The sequence below is a fragment of the Procambarus clarkii genome, chromosome 92 (assembly GCF_040958095.1).
Source record: "Procambarus clarkii isolate CNS0578487 chromosome 92, FALCON_Pclarkii_2.0, whole genome shotgun sequence".
Lineage (NCBI taxonomy): Eukaryota > Metazoa > Arthropoda > Malacostraca > Decapoda > Cambaridae > Procambarus > Procambarus clarkii.
In genome coordinates this window covers 11,155,207-11,176,551 of record NC_091241.1, presented here as the reverse complement: position 1 = coordinate 11,176,551, position 21,345 = coordinate 11,155,207, and the positions used below count along the sequence as shown (strand labels likewise).

Genomic DNA, 21,345 nt, shown 5'->3' with positions numbered 1-21,345 from the left:
AGGACAATATGCAACTGAAAACTCACACCCCAGAAGTGACTTGTTCTGAAGGGACCATTCAGGCTTGTTCGCATTTGTGTTCCTCACGTGTGCCCCAAAGAATGAGGTGATTTGGTAAAATGTTATGCCCAAGATTACTATCCGAGTGCCGGCGGTGGGGTGGTTCAAATAGCCTCGGCTATCACCTCATTATGTCCGGTCGTGATGGTCAAGTGGATTAAGGCGTCTTGTACATACCAGTTGCGTTGCTCCTGGGAGTATGGGTTCGAGTCACTTTTGGGGTGTGAGTTTTCAGTTATATATATATATATATATATATATATATATATATATATATATATATATATATATATATATATGTGTGTGTGTGTGTATATCACGAAAATAAACACGTGATTAAGAATGTGACAATGTCAGACCACGGAGGAAAAATGAAACAGGAAATTTCCTTAAGTACTTTCGTATATTAAATACATCTTCAGAAGGTCCTTCTGAAGATGTATTTAATATACGAAAGTACTTAAGGAAATTTCCTGTTTCATTTTTCCTCCGTGGTCTGACATTGTGATATATATATATATATATATATATATATATATATATATATATATATATATATATATATATATATATATATATATATATATATATATATATATATATATATATATATATAATGTGTGTGTATGTGCAGAATATTAATAAAACAATTAACATCGTGTAGATACATCTACGTATCAAAATATATTACTTTGAAACCCATATCATTCACTAAAAAAAATTGGGCTACTCTTATTACAAATTCGCTACTTTTAGGCCGTCAGCTCGCTACTTTCCGCAATTTGAATCTGGCAACCCTGGCCACCCCATCAGGGGCGATGGTAATGTTTCCGCTAACAGCCACTTCGAGTAGCTGCCTCTTATAGCCGTGTCCCACTCTAGCTAAACCGCTTTGCTGCCGCTTAGTTAAGATGGGACTTGTCTTGTTGTTTGGTAAGAGTTCTGGGGGAAGGTTAGGCTGTTCAGTGCTAGGTTAGACTAGACGGGGCTGTGCTAGGTTAGACTAGACGGGGCTGTGCTAGGTTAGACTAGACGGGGGCTGTGCTAGGTTAGACTAGACGGGGGCTGTGCTAGGTTAGACTAGACGGGGCTGTGCTAGGTTAGACTAGACGGGGTCAGTGCTAAGATAGACTAGACGGGGGCTGTGCCAGGTTAGACTAGACGGGGCTGTACTAGGTTAGACTAGACGGGGCTGTGCTAGGTTAGACTAGACGGGGCTGTGCTAGGTTAGACTAGACGGGGTCAGTGCTAAGATAGACTAGACGGGGGCTGTGCCAGGTTAGACTAGACGGGGGCTGTGTTTGGTTAGACTAGACGGGGCTGTGCTAGGTTAGACTAGACGGGGCTGTGCTAGGTTAGACTAGACGGGGGGCTGTGTTTGGTTAGACTAGACGGGGCTGTGCTAGGTTAGACTAGACGGGGCTGTGCTAGGTTAGACTAGACGGGGCTGTGCTAGGTTAGACTAGACGGGGGGCTGTGCTGGGTTAGACTAGACGGGGTCTGTGCTAGGTTAGACTAGACGGGGTCTGTGCTAGGTTAGACTAGACGGGGGCTGTGCCAGGTTAGACTAGACGGGGCTGTGCTAGGTTAGACTAGACGGGGGGCTGTGTTTGGTTAGACTAGACGGGGTCTGTGCTAGGTTAGACTAGACGGGGTCTGTGCTAGGTTAGACTAGACGGGGGCTGTGCTAGGTTAGACTAGACGGGGGGCTGTGCTAGGTTAGACTAGACGGGGTCTGTGCTAGGTTAGACTAGACGGGGGCTGTGCTAGGTTAGACTAGACGGGGGGCTGTGCTAGGTTAGACTAGACGGGGTCTGTGCTAGGTTAGACTAGACGGGGTCTGTGCTAGGTTAGACTAGACGGGGGCTGTGCTAGGTTAGACTAGACGGGGGGCTGTGCTAGGTTAGACTAGACGGGGTCTGTGCTAGGTTAGACTAGACGGGGGGCTGTGCTAGGTTAGACTAGACGGGGGGCTGTGCTAGGTTAGACTAGACGGGGGCTGTGCTAGGTTAGACTAGACGGGGTCTGTGCTAGGTTAGACTAGACGGGGGCTGTGCTAGGTTAGACTAGACGGGGGGCTGTGCTAGGTTAGACTAGACGGGGTCTGTGCTAGGTTAGACTAGACGGGGGCTGTGCTAGGTTAGACTAGACGGGGTCTGTGCTAGGTTAGACTAGACGTTGGCTGTGCTAGGTTAGACTAGACGGGGACTGTGCTAGGTTAGACTAGACGGGGGCTGTGCTAGGTTAGACTAGGTTGTGCTAGACGGGTCCGTGTTAAGATGGAGGCACGGGTGTAGTTGAAGGGAAGATGGTAGGTGACGGTAGTTGCCGTCATGTTGGAGAGCAGCCAATCAGCGCCTTACCTTGCCCCCACGAATGAGCGGACCGCCTTTTCTATTTTTGCCTAACTGCCTCTTTCCAAATACCAGCATCCACCCCCAGCATCCATCCCCAGCATCCACCCCCAGCATCCACCCCCAGCATCCACCCCCAGCATCCATCCTCGCATCCACATCCACTCCCACTCTTTTTTGACTGACTACAATCGTACAAAATGCAAATGTTTTCTTCTAGTCAGTAGGCAATTTTGGTGACCTTAACAACCCTGCAAAGGTTAATATGTCTTATATAGATTTTCGTGGATCTGGCCGTTTTACACAAACCACTTAGGCTGGTTGGTAGTGCAACCGCCTCGCTTCTTGCAGGGCGGCGTTCGATTCCCCGATGCTCCTTGTTCTCATTTCCCAGCTCTTTATCTTTATATCCCAGTTCCTTGTCCTCATATCCTAGCTCTTTGTCTTCATATCCCTGTTCCTTGTCCTCATATCCCAGCTCCTTGTCCACATAGCCCAGCTCCTTGTCCACATATCCTAGCTTCTTATCCACATATTCCACATAACATACCGCCATACTGGCAGTATTGGGCAGTATCACTCATGCTGTGAGTGAACATACCGACATACTGACAGTATTAAGACCTCGTTCATCCTGGGGTAGGACCTCGTTCATCCTGGGGTAGACCTCGTTCATCCTGGGGTAGACCTCGTTCATCCTGGGGTAGACCTCGTTCATCCTGGGGTAGGACCTCGTTCATCCTGGGGTAGACCTCGTTCATCCTGGGGTAGGACCTCGTTCATCCTGGGGTAAGTGTTGCATGAGGCGGGAAGCCGCCAAGAGCCGCGCCCGCCCCGCCCGGCCGTGGCGTCATCGGTCTTTGTTCATCCTCTCGTTGTATCAGGGACCACGTGCTTCACCCAGGGACCACGTGCTTCACCCAGGGACCACGTGCTTCACTCAGGGACCACGTGCAGCACCCAGGGACGACGTGATTCACCCAGGTACTGCGTGCTTCACTCAGGGACCACTTTCTTCGCATGGGACCAAATACAACAGCTATAATTAACATTAATAATAATTCATTGTATCGGGGGACAGGCAGCCAGGGTATATTCATACACGTTAGGCTTATACCGGTCCCCCCCCCACACACACAACACGCTTACTAACTCCTGCTGACCGCTAGGTGAACAGGTGCATTAGGTGATAGGAAATGCGTCAAACCATTTCTGTCTCGCCCGGGATGCTGGAGTGTGAGTGGAGAACGAATCCAACTGTGCTACAGGGACCCTACAACCCATACAGATTGTTGTTATAGATTCAGCTACTCGGACCAAGTTCCAAGTAGCACGGGCTATGGTGAGCCCGTAACTTACCTGGCACAGGAGCGGGGCAAGTAGCACGGGCTATGGTGAGCCCGTAACTTACCTGGCACAGGAGCGGGGCAAGTAGCACGGGCTATGGTGAGCCCGTAACTTACCTGGCACAGGAGCGGGGCAAGTAGCACGGGCTATGGTGAGCCCGTAACTTACCTGGCACAGGAGCGGGGCAAGTAGCACGGGCTATGGTGAGCCCGTAACTTACCTGGCACAGGAGCGGGGCAAGTAGCACGGGCTATGGTGAGCCCGTAACTTACCTGGCACAGGAGCGGGGCAAGTAGCACGGGCTATGGTGAGCCCGTAACTTACCTGGCACAGGAGCGGGGCAAGTAGCACGGGCTATGGTGAGCCCGTAGTGGACTTACCTGGCACAAGAACGGCGCGTCTGACCCATACAGAGCACCCCAGTGTCGTATACACCTGGCGGGGGCCTTATACAGCACCAGAGGGCAACACACACCTGCCGCGGTCCACATGTAACACATGTGGAACACATACACCACTCATGGATAGGAAAAGAGAGGGATAGGAAGTGAGTGGGATAAAAAAGAGAGATAGGAATAGAAAACGATAGGAAAATAAAGGGATAGGAAGAGAGGGTTGGGAAGGGAGAGGGATAGAGTGTCCGGAGTAGTGTTGTGAAACTGGGGTGGAACATTGCGTAGAGTTTTAACGCTAATTCTCATTGCCGAATCAACCAACGCGTTAAAAATGCGATGCATTAATAGAAATTAAACCACCGTAATATCGACGTTTTTTCAGTGCATCTACCTCGATAGGGTTGTTTGGGTTCGTACGTTTCCTAATAGAACAAAACACTTGCATTTTTTACGGAGTTATTAACTTCCTCTGACTGTGCTTCAGCTCTTGGGCCCCAGGGTTTCTGGTTATGGATCGCCTGGTGTGATGGCCGCCGACTCATGCAAGCTACAATATATCTTATTTCCAGTTCGGGGTTCGAACTGGGCTGGATGTACAGTTTCGCTTCCTGGTAGTGTGCCCTCCCATGTATATATATATGTGTAGTCAGCTGGTTGTGCTTGCGGGGGTTGAGCTCTGGCTCTTTGGTTCCGCCTCTCAACCGTCAATCAACTGGTGTACAGGTTCCTGAGCCTACTGGGCTCTATCATATCTACACTTGAAACTGTGTATGGAGTCAGCCTCCACCACATCACTGCCTAATGTGTGTAGGTGTGTGTGTGGGGGGGGGGTCACACATTACTCAAGACAATCCTATCCCACACACCTCCATCCCACATTCCTGCCCACACACCCTAGCCCACAATTCTATCCCACACGGCTAGAAAGCCTCTCCCCAAAGCCCACCCCGTAGAGCCTGACAACATAGTCCTCCCTGCAAGCCTTGCCCCAACCACTCACCCCAACATGTTTGGCCTCCCCAAGTTGTCGCAGTGCTGCCAGATGCGCGAGTAACCCTACCTAGTAACACCGAGGAGACCTCACGGGCAGTGGAGTAGAACACTTGGCTCTTCCTAAACTGTTTGGGAAGAACAGAAAAGAAATTGAGAGTAAGTAATGATAGGAGTTTACAGAGAAAATTGGGAATAACAGAGACTTGAAAGAAATCTGGCAAGATGTAAATAAAGGGGAAAAAATAATTTTATTTTTAAATCCTAACTCGCAAGGAATTACAAACGGTCTTGGAGGTATACGGGCAGACGCCGTAGTTCATTGTCGGCTATAACCAGAGTCATTAGAGTCTAATGTTTACAGCCCCGCTCCTGTGCCAGGTAAGTCCACTACGGGCTCACCATAGCCCGTGCTACTTGGAACTTGTTCCGAGTAGCTGAATCAACAACAACAACAACAACGTTTAATGTTTAGAGCAGGAAACAGTTTTGCTGTCACTTGCACAGACATTACCCGAGGTGAAGTATTAATGACAATTAAAATTGGGGAAATACAATAATACTTCATCCTTAATACTTGGGATGAAGTATTAAGTAGGACTTTAGTAGTATTATGAAGTATTAGCTAATAACTTAACTAGCTCTTATGGAGAAAACTACATTCTTAAACCTTTTTAATGATAGTTATAATGAGGATAGTATTCCAAGTAAATGAAAAAAACTATGACCATCCCTATCCCTAATGGAAGGTACAGACCTGTGTCCTTATTACACACAGAAATCACAATAGCGTGATGCATCAAATGAACAAATCCACAAGGGCCGTGACGAGGATTCGAACCTTCGTCCGAGATTCTTATACCATATAAATTCACTTGAACGTGTCCAGCGTAGGATGACTAAGTTAATTCTCCAAATTAGAAATCCTTCATATGAAGAAAGATTAACAAAGCTTAAATTGCATTCACTGGAAAGGCGAAGAGTTAGGGGTGACATGATAGAGGTTTACAAGTAGATGAATGGACATAACAAGGGTGATATTAATAGGGTATTAAAAATATCAGCACAAGACAGAACACGAAACAATGGGTATAAATTGGATAAATTTAGATTTAGGAAAGACTTGGGTAAATACTGGTTCGGTAACAGGGTTGTTGATATGTGGAACCAATTACCGCGTAAAGTGGTGGAGGTGGGGTCCCTCGATTGTTTCAAGCGTGGGTTGGACATGTTTATGAGTGGGATTGGGTGGTTATAGATAGGAGCTGCCTCGTATGGGCCAATAGGCCTTCTGCAGTTATCTTTGTTCTTATGTTCCTAAAACCTTACATTTATTAGCATTAAACTGCATCTGCCAATCTTTCGACCATTGAAAAACCCTGTTTAGATCGACTTGAAGTGACAGTGAGTCTTCTTCTGTGTTTATTTCCCTCCCGACTTTTGTATCATCTGCAAATTTGCAAATGTTGCTACTCTAACCTGAATCTAAATCATTTATATATATTATAAACAACAGAGGTCCCAGAACAGAGCCTTGAGGCACTCCACTTACAACATTTTCCCACTCTGACTTAACCTCATTTATACTAACTCTGTTTCCTTTGGTATAGCCATGCCCTAATCCAACTTAATATAGCACCCCCCCAATACCATGAGCCTCTATCTTTTTAATCAGTCTTTCATGTGGCACTGTATCAAAAGCTTTGCTAAAGTCAAGGTACACAACATCACAATCCTTACCACTATCAACTGCCTCAACTATGCTGGAATAACATAGCAAATTTGTTTAACATGAACGGCCATTTGTAAAACCATGTTGAGAATCAATAAGCTACAAGCGAACAGTAGTTATAAACTCAGATTTAGGTGAATCCCTTCACATGTGGGAACATTGTTAAACTAGGCAATTAACCAACTAGCGAGGAGCACCATGGAAAAACTCTTGTCGATGTTATATGCTAAATAACTGTGAAAGAAATTAAGACAAAGATTTAGTTGATCTAAGAGAATACAGAGAACGTCAAGAGGTCTATAATAGCGGGCAGCAGCCACATTGTAAAGTTGTATGAAGTAATAGTGTGTAGTATGTCGCATACTCACTCGCTAGATCACTATGTGTTAGTGTGTAGTATGTCGCATACTCACTCGCTAGATCACTTGAAGGCGGGACTAACCTTCCCAGGATGTTACAGTGCTGCCAGATGCGTAGATAACCCTTCCCAAGGTGCCATAGTGGTGCCAGACCCGTAGATAACCCTTCCCAAGGTGCCATAGTGGTGCCAGACCCGTAGATAACCCTTCCCAAGGTGCCATAGTGGTGCCATATGCGTAGACAACCCTTCCCAAGGTGTCACAGTGGTGCCAGACCCTGAGATCACCCTTCACAAGGTGCCACAGTGGTGCCAGACACTGAGATAACCTTCCCAAGGTGCCACAGTGGTGCCACACTCGAGGGGTAACCCTCCACGCTAACAAAGGCATCACACTCCACCCCGTTTTCTATGAGATAAATCTAAACAAAGAGTCCTCAGCCACTTACCTGAGAATGCTTAGTGTGATACATTTGTTTGTTTCTTGTTATGTGTTTCCTCTTTTGTCAATGGTTTTTGTTCCATGGGTGTTCTTGTTCCTGTAGACTGTTGTGATTCCCCTGAGGTGTCGTCTTGGCTGTCAGATCTTTTTCTCTCTATAGCTCCTCAAATCCGCCTTTTCGGTCTTTATATACTTCCAGCTGTTTCTTATGTATATTTTTGTAATTTACGTGCTTAAGGAGATTACTAACATCATTATTCAACTCTACCTTCCATTCGTGATGTGTATCTTTATGTATCTTGCATGTCGTCATCATGTGTTCTCTATGATTTATACTTTTGTAGCGAGAAACAGCTCCTTCGCCTTTCCTCTTAGTTAAATCTCCTTGAATCACAAACCTGTCTTATTGCATACCTCTGGATTTGTTCTAACTTCAAGTGAGGGTTTAGGTCAAACTGCATAGTATTGAATTACTCTGACGTAGGTGGTGGTCTATACAGCGTTCTGAATGTTAAGATTTTTGGAAGTCTTCTGAATACTCGCAATTATTCTCCATCTTGGGTAACTATTTTCACCACAAAAAACACTGTCAGTCACCACAAACATCACACTGTCAGTCACCACAAACATCACACTGTCAGTCACCACAAACATCACTCTGTCAGTCACCACAAACACAATACTGTCAGTCACCACAAACATCACTCTGTCAGTCACCACAAACACAATACTGTCAGTCACCACAAACATCACTCTGTCAGTCACCACAAACATCACTCTGTCAGTCACCACAAACATCACACTGTCAGTCACCACAAACACAACACTGTCAGTCACCACAAACATCACACTGTCAGTCACCACAAACATCACACAACACTGTCAGTCACCACAAACATCTCTTAAGTGTTAATGGCTCTGATCAAACAACCTGTTTTTCAAGAGACCACGATGCGGCAGTATCAGATGATCCACTAAACTGTTTATACTAGCACTCAGCCCATGGTTTGTGCAATATTTACATGTTTAAATTGTTCCTATAGAATATGTAGTGCTTTTATAAAAGAATGTTGCATACTTTTAAAGAATGGTGCATGCCTAAATAGGCTGTTGCATGATTTAATAAACTGTTGCATGATTTAATAAACTGTTGCATGATTTAATAAACTGTTGCATTATTTAATAAACTGTTGCATGATTTAATAAACTGTTGCATGATTTAATAAACTGTTGCATGATTTAATAAACTGTTGCATGATTTAATAAACTGTTGCATGATTTAATAAACTGTTGCATGATTTAATAAACTGTTGCATGATTTTATAAACTGTTGCATGATTTAATAAACTGTTGCATGATTTAATAAACTGTTGCATGATTTAATAAACTGTTGCATGATTTTATAAACTGTTGCATGATTTAATAAACTGTTGCATGATTTAATAAACTGTTGCATGATTTAATAAACTGTTGCATGGTTTTATAAACTGTTGCATGATTTAATAAACTGTTGCATGATTTTATAAACTGTTGCATGATTTAATAAACTGTTGCATGATTTAATAAACTGTTGCATGGTTTTATAAACTGTTGCATGATTTTATAAACTGTTGCATGATTTTATAAACTGTTTCATGATTTAATAAACTGTTGCATGATTTAATAAACTGTTGCATGATTTTATAAACTGTTGCATGATTTTATAAACTGTTGAATGATTTTATAAACTGTTGCATGATTTTATAAACTGTTGCATGATTTAATAAACTGTTGCATGATTTTATAAACTGTTGCATGATTTTATAGAATGTTACTTATATAGAATGTTTGATGGTGGTGTGGGTACTTGCATACCAGTGACTACGCTGAGAGTGAGCTTTAGCTCTCGGTCCCCCGTCTTCTGACCTCTTGTACCTCTTGTGTTATATTGTAACTATGGTGACATTCTAATTGTCGAATCTTGGCTTAAAGTTATGGATGGAGGTGGCTTCTTTAACTTCCTCTTTCAATGCATTCCACGTGTTGATCGCCCGTACAGGGTACGAGTATTTCCTTACATATCCTTTGGCTTATTTGCGTTCCTGTCTTCATTACCTTACATTTGTTGGGATTGAGTTCCAGCAACCATGTATTTGTCCACTTTCAGGAAGAGTATGAAGGGGGAAGTACCAGGGGGAAAGCGTCAAGCCATTACGACTATTTGGCGCTGGGAAGGGGTCAGGATAAAGATTTGGGATGGGACGGAAGGAAGGAATGGTGCCCAACCACTTGGACGGTCGGGGATTGAACGCCGACCTGCACGAAGCGAGACAGTCTAACCCCAAGTGGTTGGTAGGAAGAGTAAGAGTGGCCGGTGATATAAGTGAGTGCCTGAAAAAAAATATTGTTGATTGAATTTACTGAATTCCTGTTAGTCAAAATATCATTCATTTGTGAACTATTCACTCGGGTGTGAGTGAGGATATGAGGAGACGCAAGAGACTGTGATGAGTGCGAGGATGGGCACTCATGGTTGACTCATGACTCATCTTGAACATTTCCTCCATTAAACTTATCAAGCTGAGCACTGTGGAGGCGCCTTAGTCCACCATTTCCTCCATTAAACTTATCAAGCTGAGCACTGTGGAGGCGCCTTAGTCCACAACCACACAACCTTAGACACTGGTTGATCAGTTACTTTCATCCAGATGTCAAGGTGACCGAACTCTCTCATCATAACATTTGTTCTGACTTTCACGTCTATAATAACACCAAAACAATTTGGACAAGTGGGCCCTTTGAGAGGAATATAATATGCCTCTCTAGATGATTTTGGGAATATTTTACTGGAATATCTCTTCCTCTTACTTATAGATCGGGCAAGCCTGCGTTACACTACAAGTGAAAATCAAGATGATTCATCATAACTCAACATAAATCAACAAAGTGCAACATAGCAGGAATCAACATAACTCAACATATAAACACGAGTTAACATTCGGCCTGGATGCAAATCGACACATTTGTATAGAATTCTATAGAAAGGGAGACTTATTAACGCAGGCGGGTCACAACAGGTTGGTCCTGGGTTCGATTCCCGAGTCGGGTTACCCGTTTGGCTACGTTTCCTTACACCCGATATTCCTGTTCACCCGACAGTAAATAGGTACACAAATATACACAAGTTAGTCCAGTCCTTTTGGAGTGTCCACCACTCAGTGATGTCTAAATTGTATATATTTACTGCAGGTGAGCAGAGACACCAGGTGCAAGGAAACGCTGCCCAATCGTCTCCGTCCCGCCTGGGGAGTGAACCTGGGTACCTGAGACGAGTAAGTGAACAGTGGCAATGTGGCAGATGGCAAGATAATTACTGCGGTGGAGACGCCATTTCCTGCCATGGGCCCTCGCCCAAGGGAAGGAGAGTTACATGGCCCGCGCGGTTGGGCTCACTCCATCCCAATACTTCCATCTCGACTACCTCTTCCCTCCCTCCCTCTCTCCCATCCCTCTCCCCCGTTTTATCCCCAGTGTCTCACCCCCCTATTCCCCCCCCAAAGAAGGGGTACTTGGGGGGATGGTTAAGGCGTGCCCCCCCCCCCCTACCCTGACGCCCGCGGGAACCCCTTTGTTGATACCCACTGCCACCACCCTATTCCCCCTTTGTTTACTGTTGATTCCCACTACCACCACCCTATTCCCCCTTTGTTTACTGTTGATTCCCACTATAGTTAGCAAGTTCCTGCGTTAGTATGCATCGTTTAGACTCATAACTCACTGGGCTCTGAAATTCATCTTGACTCACCTGGACTGAGTCCGTGACAGCATGACTGGATCACGCTAAACAGGAGGGTGTGCTCACCTAGTTGTGCTTGCGGGGGTTGAGCTCTGGCTCTTTGGTCCCGCCTCTCAACCGTCAATCAACTGGTGTACAGATTCCTGAGCCTACTGGGCTCTATCATATCTACACTTGAAGCCGTGTATGGAGTCAGCCTCCAGCACATCACTGCCTAATGCATTCCATTTGTCTACTACTCTGATACTGACAAATTCTTTCTAATATCTCTATGGCACATTTGGGCACTCAATTTCCACCTGTGTCCCCTAGTGCGTGTGCCCCTTGTGTTAAAAAGTCTGTCTTTATCTACCCTATCAATTCCTCTGAGAATCTTGTATGTGGTGATCATGTCCCCTCTAACTCTTCTGTCTCCCAGTCACGTGAGGTTTAATTCCTGTAGTCTCTCCTCGTAGCTCATACCTCTCAGTTCGGGTACTAGTCTGGTGGCAAACCTTTGAACCTTTTCCAGTTTAGTCTTATGCTTGACTAGATATGGACTCCATGCTGGAGCCGCATACTCCAGGATTGGTTTGTCATATGTGGTATATAATGTTCTGAAAGATTCCTTATACAAGTTTCTAAAGGCCGTTCTTATGTTGGCAAACCTGGCATATGCCGCTGATATTATCCTCTTGATATGAGCTTCAGGGGACAGGTCGGGTGTGATATCAACCCCCAAGTCTCTCTCTCTCTGACTCTTGAAGAATTTCATCTCCCAAATGATACCTTGTATCTGGCCTCCTGCTCCCTACACCTATCTTCATTACATTATATTTGCTTGTGTGTGTGTGTGTGTGTGTGTGTGTGTGTGTGTGTGTGTGTGTGTGTGTGTGTGTGTGTGTGTGTGTGTGTGTGTGTGTGTGTGTGTGTCATAACACACAATAATATTATTATTATTATCAAAACTATCAATGTGCTTTAATATACCTACTAATCTTTATCAAATTTTCTTACAATGTACCTGTTAATATTATATAAATTTTGGTAGAATTTACCCACTTAATATTATCTGTCAGATTAAGGACCTGCCCGAAACGGTGAGCGTACTAGTGGCTTTACAAGAATGTAAATACCTCATGCTTTTATATATATATATATATATATATATATATATATATATATATATATATATATATATATATATATATATATATATATATATATATATATATATATATATATATATATATAAAATAATAGGGGTGGTAGGAGAGGAAAAGATTAAAGTATTCAGTGAGAATCCACAAGGTCTTCTCTGAACACTATTTATTTTCTACTTCGAGGATGTGGGTCCCTTTAATTAAACCAGTGGTGGTACCCCTAAATATAGAAATAAATGTGTGTAAATTAATTTAGCTTTAATCTGTGAAAACTGGATTGTCGTGACCGTAGAATTTAATTCGCACTCCTCTTTCCCCCTCCCACCTATACTTAGGGGTAATTAGGCTTGTGCCCAATGAAATAATTTAGGTCCTTACCCCATTAAATTATTTTGAGAGCTTGTTTCAGTGGTCCGTATCATCAGTCTGTTCGGCGGACATTATCTGAGTTGACTGGATTGATTAGGATTGATGAGATGGCGGCTTATTTGGGTTGATTCCTCGACCTAGCTGTTTGGGCACGCTTATACGAGCTATGATATTAACACGGAATATACTGCAATTTGATGATTTTGTAATTCGTATTCAAATAAATATCAGTGTTTCAATGTGATTGTCATTTGTTTAACGTAAATGTCAAGTGTTGACATACGAACGAGTGATGCGGAACTAAATTTTGCGAATTTAGTGCTCGCAAAATTGTTATAAAAATGTGTGTGTGTGGATTACGATAAATATTGAGTAGTGTTGTATATTCTCCGCGGGAAGGTTTAGGCTTACATCTAGTGGCGGGCGTTGGTGTGACGTCATCACCTGAGATGATCTTGACTCACTTTATGTGTTGGTGTTGCTCCCCTCCCCTGCCCCTCCCCCTCTCCTTCCCCTGCCCTTCCATCCCTGCCCCTGCCCCTGCCCCCCTCCCCTTCCCCTGCCCCCCCTCCCCTTCCCCTGCCCCTCCACCCTTGCCCCTCTACCTCTGCCCCTCCCTCCCTTCCTCCATCCCTTACCTCTCCCTCCCTCCCTCCACTCTTGCCCTCCCTTCCTCCATCCCTTACCTCTCCCTCCCTCCCTCCCTCTCGCCTCCCCACTGACTCCCTTCTTTGCTAGTGTTGTACAAATTTTTAAGAAGGGAGATGGACCACTTGCGTCGAGCAATCAGCCAATTACCTCATATTGTGGACAAATTGCTTGAGTCGATAACGGCAAACGTGATTTCTCTACTTTTTGAACAATTTGATTAATGAATGATTCTCAACGTTGTTTTACTAAGGACCTCTCATGAATGACAAATTTGTTCTCAGTCTATCCCAGCATAGTTGAGGCAGTTGATAGTTGAAAGAACTGTGACGTTGTGTACCTTGACTTCAGCAAAGTTTTTGACACAGTGCCACATGAAAGACTGATTGAAAAAGAGGCTCACGGTTTTTGGGTGCTATATTAAGGTGAATTAGAGCATGGCTATACCAAAGGAAACATTGTATCAATGGGGTTAAGTCAGAGTGGGAAAATGTTGTAAGTGGAGTGCCTCAAGGCCCCGTCCTCGGCCCCCACATATATAAATGATTTAAGTTCATACTTGAGCAGAAATATTTGCATACGTGCAGAAGATACGACATTTGGGCAGGACAGAAATTCAGAAGAAGACTCAAAATCACTTCAAGACAATCTAGATAAGGTTTTGAAACGGTCGAAAGAGTGGCAGATGCAGTTTAATGTTGACAAGTGTAAGGTTCTGTGACTAAGACCATCCTGGACGGTGTTGAGATTGCGGAAAAAGATCTGGGCGTCATAATTAGTAAGAATTTAAAACCAAACGTCAATACATAACTGTTCGAAATAAGGCAAATAGGACACTGGGATTGATTTCTAGAAGCGTTCTAGAAAATAAAACACCTGGTGTTATTCTTCAGATATATAATGATCTTGTTAGGCCCCATTTAGATTATACAGTTCATACAGTTTAGTTTATACCGTTCTGAGTGGGATTGGGTGGTTATAAATAGGAGCTGCCTCGTATGGGCCAATAGGCCTTCTGCAGTTACCTTTGTTCATATGTTCTTATGGTGTGGTCACCATACTTAAAATGGACATAAACACACTATAACGCGTTCACCGAAGAATGACGAAACAATGTTAAGAAAATCGATAAGTTTAGATTTAGGAAAATCCTGGGTAAATACTGATTTGGAAACAGGGTTGGTGATTTATGGAACAGATACCAGTTAACGTAGTAGACGTAGGATCCCTTGATTGTTTCAAGCGTAGGTTAGACAAATATGAATGAGATTGGGTGGATATAAATAGGAGCTGCCTGGTATGGGCCAACACGGGAGACATCTCCCGTCACGCAGGGTGCAGTCGCGCCTCCACAGATCTCCAGTATCAGCTCTTGGTACTGGTAATGGCTCAAAAGGGCCACCACTTACGGGCTATTCATGCCCGTGCCACCTTTTGGGTGGCTTAATCTTTATCAATCTATGGGCCAATAGGCCTTCTGCAGTTTCCTTGATTGTTATGCTGTTTAGCTTGCAGAAGTTTTTAAGTGCTTAAGGAGCAGACTTTGAATCACAACAAATTATTCCTTCTGTGTTTCTCAGTGGACTGGTAGCTAGTTGTAGTGCTGCTAATTGTTTAACCTGACTCTGTATGCAAGTATTATTTCTGCAAAACCTGTTAACATTTTTATAAATTTTGTTAGAATTTACCTACTAAATATTATCTGTTAAATTAAGGACTTGCCCGAAACGCTGCGCGTACTAGTGGCTTTACAAGAATGTAAACACATCATATTTTCCAGCCAGAGGTGGTACTCCCTTCCAATAAATAAATAAATAAATTAACAGTCAGTATGGATAACTCTACGGGAATCGCAACCATTGTTTCACGCACACCGCTGTCCTTCCTATGTTTCAAAGAAGCAAATTCTTAAGTTCTCATTTCATATATCATTATTGAGCGTCTTATAAATATATTTTTAACATTATTAAATGAACAAATCCACAAGGGCCGTGACGAGGATTCGAATCTACGTTAACATTATTATTTAGAGTTTAAGTGAAATACAGGAACACACATGAAATTATGAAATCAGAAAGTGAAAGAATATTTGAGAATCATAATTATTTGGGATCTTAGGATTAAACAAAAATCAATGCATTAATGTGGGGAATAACACAACTATGATACTGGGAGACATTTATTGAAGTGTTAGAAATCCAGCAACGCGCACGGAAATTCACTCTAAGCTGCTCTAGTGATTTTCACACCTGAATGACTAATGAAGCCACCCAAAAAATGGCACGGGCATGAATAACCCGTAATTTCACATCTAATAATATTCATCCGTAGATTGCCTTTGTTAGGCTTCATTTATATTACACAGTTTAGCTTTGGTTCGCCCAACCACTTGGGCTGGACGGTAGAGCGACGGTCTCGCTTCATGCTGGTCGGGGTTCAATCCCCGACCGTTCCAAGTGGTTGGACACCATTCCTTCCCTCCCCGTCTCATCCCAAATCCTTATCCTGATCCCTTCCCAATGCTATGGGAAGGGATCAAGTCGTCATGGCTTGGCGCTTTCCCAACAATTCCCTTCCCCTTAGCGTTGGTTCCATACTATAGAATAAACACAAATTCACTTGGCCTGATTGATCGTGTACCCTTGGGAAGATATATTAATTGTAAACAGTGGACCTAGGAGAAATGTAGAACTTCCTGGCAAGTGGAGTTCCTTAGGAATAAGTTAAGTAAAATTAACAGGCACTTTTAATTATCTGCATTGACGCTGATGAGAATATGGAGCAAGTATATTACCTCGTAATATACTTGCTACAAATGTCTTCAGAGAAGGAATATATAACCCTAGGAATTAGAAACCTTCCTCATGAAGAGAGATATTAAAGCAAGCTTAATTAATTTACGTTCTCTAGAAGGACGAAGAGTAAAGAGAGACAAGACTGAACTATATCAATGGATGAAAAGGTAAAACGGTGTTAATTTTTTTTTTTTTTTTTTTTTGAGATATATACAAGAGTTGTTACATTCTTGTACAGCCACTAGTACGCGTAGCGTACAACAAATCAAATCGTACAAATATATCAACACGAAACAATTGATATACATTACTTAAGTTTAGATTCAAGAAAGACCTGGGTAAATACTGGTTTGGCGATAGTTTTGTAGATTTATGGAACGATATTTGGAAATGATATTTGCGGAGGTAAGAGTAAGTTGTTGAACAAATACAAAGTAACGGTAGACATGATTACGGATAAGGGGGTCCGGTCATGGGTGGTGTTGAGTCAAGGTTGAGTGAGTCGGCAGAGGGCGCGTGTTACCGCATGAGTAATGCAATAACATTCATAAATAACCTGGTTTCTTATATTGACAAGGTATAGGAGGGTGGGGGGGTACCTTCAGCAGACTCGCATGAAAAGAAAGTGATGATGTTCCGTCAGCCCTGGACCCTTATCAAGTCACAACTGTTTAGACTTGATAAGGGTCCAAGAGGAACCCACAGGCGGTCACATAAGGGTCCAGGATGGATAAGTCTGTTGTGTACTGGGCTCCTGTCCAAAAACTGAGGAGTTTAGGATATCATCAACCTTTAACCTTCCATTGTATCCACCAACATGTATCTTGTAACCTTTAAAATGTCAAATAAAACATAACCCGAAAGGGGGTAGCAGGACAAAAGGACATACAGACAGAGAAAATTGATTGATTGATGAAGATTAAGCCACCCAAGAGGTGGCACAGGCATGAATAGCCCGTAAGACAATGAAAACATGGGTTTAGGATTTAATACTCCACTACACCTGAGTAGATTAAGATTATAATCAAAATATAAAAAACTGGAAGTGACATTAAGGTGTTCCCTAATTCTTGGAACATATTACACATTCCAAGTGTTTATTATGGATTATAATGAATACCTCAGCGTTGGCACGATCACAGCTCGTTAAACGACAAAATTACGTTCCTAAGAAACAAATTTGAAGAAAAAGTCGTTAAATAAAAATTTTTTTTACACCATATTATAGCACATTTGTATAAAATTAGTTTTTATTGCTTCATAACTGAAGATACACCTTTCATACTCAATGGGAAAATATTTTAATAATAGTCATACAAGACACAACGTAAAGAATACTTAAAATACGTCCCTCCCTCTCATATACATATACACACACACACACACAGTGGTAGACGGTTGGAACAAGTTAGGTTAGAAGGTGGTGGAGACCAAGACCGTCAGTAGTTTCAAAGCGTTATATGACAAAGAGTGCTGGGAAGACGGGACACCACGAGCGTAGCTCTCATCCTGTAACTACACTTAGGTAATTACACACACACACACACACACACACACACACACACACACACACACACACACACACACATACATACATACATACATACATACATACATACATACATACATATATATATATATATATATATATATATATATATATATATATATATATATATATATATACATACATACATACATACATACATACATACATACATACATACATACATACATACATACATATATATATATATATATATATATATATATATATATATATATATATATATATATATATATATATATATATATATAAAGATCGCATGCGGGTGAAGCACCAAGTGCGCAGGTTTAAGGTCAGAGGGTCTTGAAGAAAAGGGCATCCTTCTCATCCTTCCCCCCGTCCGTCTCCTCATCATTCTCCCTGTCTCCTCCTCATCCTTCCCCCCGTCCCCTCCTCATCCTTCCCCCGTCTCCTCATCCGTCCGGCTATCTCCCCCATCCTTCTCTAAGACCAGAACACTCGCCAGCTTCCTCATCAAGCATATTTCTGTAGCAGCGGTTAATGAGATGCAAGAATTAGCATGAGTGCGGAGACGTGGACAGGGGAATCATCCTCGGCCTCAAGACTGGCTGAAATTCATGATATATCAACTCTGCCCGTCTCTGAAGGAGAGCGAATAGACATGACAGCCACCACTTTGTTGTTCATGATAGCTCAGTGGCGTGCAGAAACGCACGTAATGTGATTCCTTCCCCGTACCTCTCGATATTTCCCTTGTTACATTATTCCTCCAAATCTCATTAGTATTTTAGCCCAAGATATCATAGAACGCGCCAGAGTGCGCCTGGAAGGAATGTAGAGCGAGGTAGGAGTAAGTTTATAAAGCGTTGTAACTTTGGTGGCATTAAGAGTCTGCGGTCCCCAGACCAAGAATTTCAATCCTTCGCACAAAGTTGTCTCTATCAGTGGCGAGGCTTTTCCACACGGCTCGCCCCCTTTCTCCCCGACCAGTCACCTCCTACCAACCCTAGTCACCCCTTAATTATTCTTATTCTACCATATACCTCCACGAAACAACGCTATTCTTGCAGGCAAACGCATCTAATACGAGTTTTATTGACTAATGAAGCCGTTTGGGGGTAAAACGTTGGCATAAAAGTTGAATATAATAAGAAGTAGAGGGGTGAGCGGTGAGGAGCGAGTGGCAGCACTGGTGGGTGGTGGCGCATGCGCATTAACCTCCCGCCTTCCTCACTAGAACAGGTTGGTGGAGAGTAAAATGTAAAATTATATTTTAGTGCCTTTATCGAATTTATTCGACGTGATATTTGAATCAAGTTGATGCTACAAGACACGTACCGTAAGTTGACGGCCTCGTTGGGAGGTAGTTTGGCTCAGTTATGGGTTAAAGGGAGTGGGAAGTGTAGGTGGTGGTTAAGAGAGGTTTTACACGGAGAACAACAAACAGTTCAGGATGCGAGCGTGTGATTACTCCACAAGATTTTATTCTCCACGCCCAGTCCTCACCTCTCAGTCCTCCCCCCTCACCTCCTCGCTTGCCCATTTGACGCCACACGTTCAGATTTCCCCATGAAAGGCCAATTGGAGGTGTTCGGAGAGGAATTATAGCGAAAACCGTTGGAAATGGACGTATTTGAAGGGATTTGCCAGGTTTCTACGAAGCCTGGGTTTCTGAGGCGTTTGTGGTGTCTTGTGAGGCAACCTGCTGCTCCTGCCCTCTCTTTCTGCCCCTAGACCTACCTCCTTCACACCCTACCCCCCTCTGGACACCGATATTGGCCGCTCTTAACACAGTCCCGATTGACTAGTTACGTATTAATGAGGAAACATCAGCTGACTCTTGGGGGCTTGTTGGTTATGGGTCAAACTCTGGGCCAGATTGCAGGGTCGTACACTGAGGCTTTTGTTGTTTCATATTTACTGTGTGTGTGTGTGTGTGTGTGTGTGAGAGGGTGGGCAGGTGTGAGGTGTGCGTGTCTTAAGATGTTGTGGCAAGACATGGAGGTGACCTAATTATATACATATGTTCTCAAGAGGTGAGGGTGCCCTACTTTTATCATGGCTTTGAAGTGCAGTTGGTGTTTTGTTCCGTTAGTTTGTCCCGTTGGTTAGCTTTTTGGAGTGTTGGGCAGCATTTTTGTTCCGTTGGCCAGGGTTTGTCGATTAGTTTGTCCCATTTTCTGGCATTTGTTCGTAGTTGGTAAGTATTTTTGTTCCATTGGCCAGTATTTGTCCATTAGTTTGTCTCATTGACAAGCAATTCTCAGTAGCCAGCATTTTCGCCAAGTGGCAAGCATGTTATTCAATTGACTGACTAAAATTTGGTTCCATTAGTTTGTTCCAGTGGCCATCATATTGTTCCATTTGTCAGACCTTGACTAGCTATGACATTATACTTTGCATTTGTCAGACCTTGACTAGCTATGACATTATACTTTGCTTATGACAATATACCTAGGCCTATGCGAGGTATCCATTAAATGTCATAATTTTTTTTTACTGTTAATGACCATGGTACACTTGTGAGACTGCCGTAGGATTTGGCACGAGTGTTCCCATGACAGCGATTTTGTTTTATTTATCGTATATGTGTTGATAAAAACATATTTACATTTACTAGCTGACACGTGGGGCCTGAGGGCTGAGTGGACAGCGCTCGGGATTCATAGACCTAAGGGTCTGGGGATCGATCCCCGGCGGAGGCAGAAACAAATGGGCAGTTTCTTTCACCCTGATGCACCTGTTCACCTAGCAGTAAATAGGTTCCTGGGAGTTAAATAGCTGATATGGGCTGCCTCCTGGGAGGGGGGGGGGAGGTGAGAAAAAATAAGTTGAGAGGCAGACCCAAAGAGCCAGAGCTCAAGCCCCGTAAGCACAACTAGGTGAGTACATTGCAAGTGCTCTCGCTGGAAGAAATTAGGGATACTGCATAATAATAATTTTTATTTAAAAATTATACAATAGAAAATGATGCAGAGTTTAATTAGTCATTACAGAAGCCACTGATAGACAATGGTTACCTATTTGTGACTACAAGGGAGTGAGATTTAGCTCTTCATTCCCTCCCTCCCCCCCCCCCTAGCCATTTATATGTGGCAAAATAATTACTCCTCTCAATATTATGTTCAGTCACCTGTAGCCTAGGCACTAACGAGTTGTGTGGACTTTTTTTTTAATGTGTATAACATTCATATGACAGGTGGTACTTAAAAATAAATTTTGAATAAGTACAGGAAAAATCAACATTTTTATGTCCCTTACAGTGCTAAGCGCATTAACAAACATGAGTGCTGAAGCTACTTATTTTACACATTTCTTACATTATATATCTTTATTATTCTTATGCCTGTATATATTGCAGTTAATCATATCATATTTAATTTTTCTCCCTTCAAATAGAGTGCCTTCAC

General features: G+C 43.0%; 1 protein-coding gene across 2 annotated transcripts in view; it reads left to right on the top strand.

The window, feature by feature from the left end:
* The first annotated feature begins 19,134 nt into the window (after positions 1-19,134).
* The window catches only part of LOC123775055 (uncharacterized), a 60,605-nt gene continuing 58,394 nt past the window's right edge, over positions 19,135-21,345 (top strand). For both annotated transcript variants that reach the window (XM_069319338.1, XM_045769848.2), the window contains exon 1: positions 19,135-19,274. The gene's annotated coding sequence lies outside the window, so the exon portion shown is untranslated. The remainder of the gene's footprint in view (positions 19,275-21,345) is intronic.